The sequence below is a fragment of the Puccinia triticina genome, chromosome 15A (assembly GCF_026914185.1).
Source record: "Puccinia triticina chromosome 15A, complete sequence".
Classification (NCBI taxonomy): domain Eukaryota; kingdom Fungi; phylum Basidiomycota; class Pucciniomycetes; order Pucciniales; family Pucciniaceae; genus Puccinia; species Puccinia triticina.
This window is the reverse complement of record NC_070572.1, coordinates 1,301,923-1,305,931: the sequence shown is the minus strand read 5'-3', so window position 1 is coordinate 1,305,931 and position 4,009 is coordinate 1,301,923.

Genomic DNA, 4,009 nt, shown 5'->3' with positions numbered 1-4,009 from the left:
GCAGCATAAATCCCTCATTGTTTGTACATGAAGCACATCATATGCAGGTAGATAAGATGTATAGGAGGCGTCTCCTGCAGCATAAATCCCTCATTGTTTGTAAGGCAGTGCAGCACACGCATGCAGATGCTGTGTAGTTGAGTGTCTCCTGCAGCATAAACCCCTTGTTGTTTGCACATGCAGCGCAGTACATGCATGAGAGGCTGTGTAGTTGAGATCCCCTGCAGCAATAATCCCTCATGAGGAGCTTCCCTGGAGCAAAAATCCCTCACCCTTCAATATATAAGGAGGCCCTTTCCCCCCTCACCAGACTTTTCCCCATCAGCCTACAGAGGTTTGGTCACAGTGGTTAGTTAGTTACGGTAGTTAGTTAGTGTTGCAATCAGCCTAGGAAGGTTTGGTCACATACGGTAGTTTAGTCAGCAGTGCGGTTATTAGCGGTATTAGTGGTTAGTAAAAGTAGCGTAGAAGTTTAGTAGTAGTATTAGTGTTTTTTTTGGCAGTAGTAGAACCCAGCATAACACAACAACAAGTGCGAGTTAAACAGCGTATTAGTAACGTGTAGTACAAGTATAACAAAGTAAGTATATTGCCTGCAAGCGAAGAAGTTATAACAGATTTGCTAGCCTGTTGAATCAAGTGATCTAGGTCTGATAGAGATTACTATATGAAAGTAAGATCTATCTTGGAATCAGCCATATCTTTATAAATATTGATTACAAGACTCTTAGATATTTGCATAGTATTATTAGAGGGGCAGGTCTTTCAAACCACCCGTAAGTTGTAATAGCCTTTCAACCTATTAAGCAATTTATTTCCCCCTCAGCGGATATTTCACCAAATTATATTTAGTGTCCCACACGAGTCCTACATCTGGTGTCCCAACAGTGGCCCATTTCCTTCAGCAAGATCATCAAGTCATCAATCAATTTAAGCAGATCATCAGTAACTTCAACCAATCGTGGAAAAGAGTGGCGGCGTGGATCATAGACGGGACGGAGTGGATAGGATTTTGAACAAAGAGGCTAGGATTTTGGACGACAAGGATAGGATTTTGGACGACGAGGATAAGATTTTGGACGACAAGGATAGGATTTTGGCCAACAGGGATAGGATCACGGACGACAAGGATAGGATTTTGATTGGCAAGGATAGGATTTTGGACGACGAGGATAGGATTTTTGACGTCGAGGATAAGGAACGTCGGTTGCGGGAAAGAGAAGTGATACGGGAGGTCTTTCGGAAGCATTTCCCTAACATTGGGGAACAGAGAACACAATCCAACTCAAGCTCAGTAGTCAACATGGATCCACCTATTGAAGATCAGTCAGCAATCATCCAACACCAGCAAGCGGAGATATCAGAAATAAAGGATGCAATGAAGGAAATGAGGGAGATGATGGCAGCACTGTTAGGACAGAAGAAATCACCGCAGAGCATACCAATACCTGAGACTCCGGTCCAACAAGGACCATCCCTCCGATTTGCAACCTCAACTCCATTCACAGCACCAACAGTTGGCTTGGACACAACCATTCACGGCATTACAGATAGCTTGTTGAATTTAGCTCAGACGACGCCAGACTCCAGTCAGTGTCGATCACAAGCGGAAATTACGCTAAAGGATGAGGAGACAGGGAATGTTCTGGACACAAAGAAGATGAACTTACACTTTGATGGAACAGAAGTAGAACTGTTTATTAAGAGAGTGGAGAAGATAGCTCGAGTACAGAAGGCTGGAGGACAGGATGTGGCATTACAATTGCCGTTTCTCATCAAAGACCAGAAGATCAGTGAATGTATTGAGAGCATGGAAGGCCATGAAAATCGAGACTGGGAGATGCTGAAGAAGGAGCTTATTCATAAATGGGGTCGGGCTACACCAAAAAGGAGATTCAATGAGGAGTCAATTCCAACATTGGTGGACAAACATGCTAGCAAAGGTGGCATTCAGACGAAGGAAGAGTATCGTAAATTTGTGGGCGAACTCGAGGAGATCCTTGCATACTTGAAGAAGATGGGCTACGAGGACTTGAGTGCAGAAAGTGGCGACCCACTTTGGAGGGCAATTTCACTTGAGATACGGCGAGACGTGGCGAAGGATTTGGCGTATAACAAGAAACTACGGAAGACAAAGGATGGCAAGGCGTTAGTACCTAAGTTGGAGCAATTGAAGGAATACGTGGAGGCGTCACTGTCCGTATTGGATATGGAAGTTGGAACATCAAAGGGTAAGAGTTTCAGCAAGGAACCAGAAGCCAAGAACGAAGTTCAGTCCAAACCCAAAGCAGATGCGGGGTCTGACAAGGTAAAGGCATTAGAAGAAGAAATTCAGAAATTACGTACTGACTTAAATACTAACTTGAATACTAACCCAAATTCTAGACCCTTTCCGCCTCATTTAGCAGGAACAAGACCACCAGCAGCAGGATTTAGACCGCCAGGACCCGGAGAACCACCTTACCAAAGAACCCAGATCCAGTGTTATTACTGCAAGGAGATGGATCACACAGCAATGTTTTGCTCCCATCTAAACAAAGACATCACTAAGCGGGCCGTTTACAAGTCAGGACCAAATTACTATTATCCAAACAGGGAACCAATTCCGTCTGACACAGGCGACTCTATTCGTGAACTGGTACGGAGGTATGCGGAGCGGGTTGAGTTAAGCAGGGAAGGAGCGGAAATACGAGCTAATAGGGCGGCAGGAAACACAGGAGTGGAGAAATCGCATGAGCCAACAGCAACCATGATTTTGACTAACCGATGGGAGATGTGGAGTCCACCGGAGATGCACTACGGGGAGGAAGACAAGGAGATCCAGGTTGGATTTGGCTTACGGCGATCTCCGAGACATGCGGATAAGGAGAAGGAAAAAGACAGTCAGCCAGTGCAATCTAAACCAGATAAGGTGGAGAAGCCTAAGGAGAGCACACATAATGCACCAGTACCCAACCAAGAGGCCAACAAGAAACCCCCGGTGACAAAGAAGAGGAGATCAAGCTATCCGGGAGCATGGGTGGAAGGAACATCTGATGACGGAAGCAGTGAAGGCGAGGAGATTCAGGAACGGGAGCGGGTACCTGCAAAGGACGACGAAAGGAAGAATACAGAGGAGTCAGCAAAGGAGTCATCGGAGACAACGGTGGACAGAGCCAAAGTTGGGGGGGGGGCTGAGAAAGAAGATATTGAAACAAAGCTTCACACTCACCCTGGAAGAACTCCTGCTTATTGCACCAAAATTCCTTCAAGACTTACATAATTTACCTTTGGCTGAGTTCAAGATGGCAGATCGTCAACAAAACTCCGGAATATGTAACCGAACCAACTTTGAGGAAGAATTTGATTGTAGTGGCCGACCACTGAATACCATAGCACCGCTGACATATGCATGCCCATTGGGATTTGTGAATATAACTATTAACGGACAAAAGATCAAGGCGTTAGTTGATAGTGGCGCAGAACTGAACATCATGCCGGAAACTGTGGCTCTGCAATTGCAATTACCTACTAGGGAAATCAGTATGAATATTACGGGTATTGGTGGCCACTCTTCACCCATCGTGGGATTAGCAGAGGCCATCCCATTCCATATAGACGCAGAGGACAACAAAGCAGCCAATTTTTTTATTGTGAGAGGGAAGGTATATACAGTGTTGGGAAGACCATTTTTGGCGGATCACAAAGTACGCCTGGAGTTGTCCAAAGCACAAGGAGAAATTTTGAGTTACGAGCTATGGGATGGAGAAAGGTTATGTATACCAATATGCGCTCCAGAAGTTCCAGGATGGGAAATGGCACCCCCTCGAAGGATTGCCAGTAAGTGTTCCCATAGCATTCAGGTGAGTGAATATCAGCTTAAGGAGACAGCAACGGATGGAGCGGGCAGCGGGGCGGATATTGGTACAGATAGGGGGTCAAGCAGCGGAGAGGATAGTGGTACGGATAGCGGGTCAAATAGTAGAGCGGATATGGGTTGCAATGAAGGAACGGACGGTGGAACAGCCAG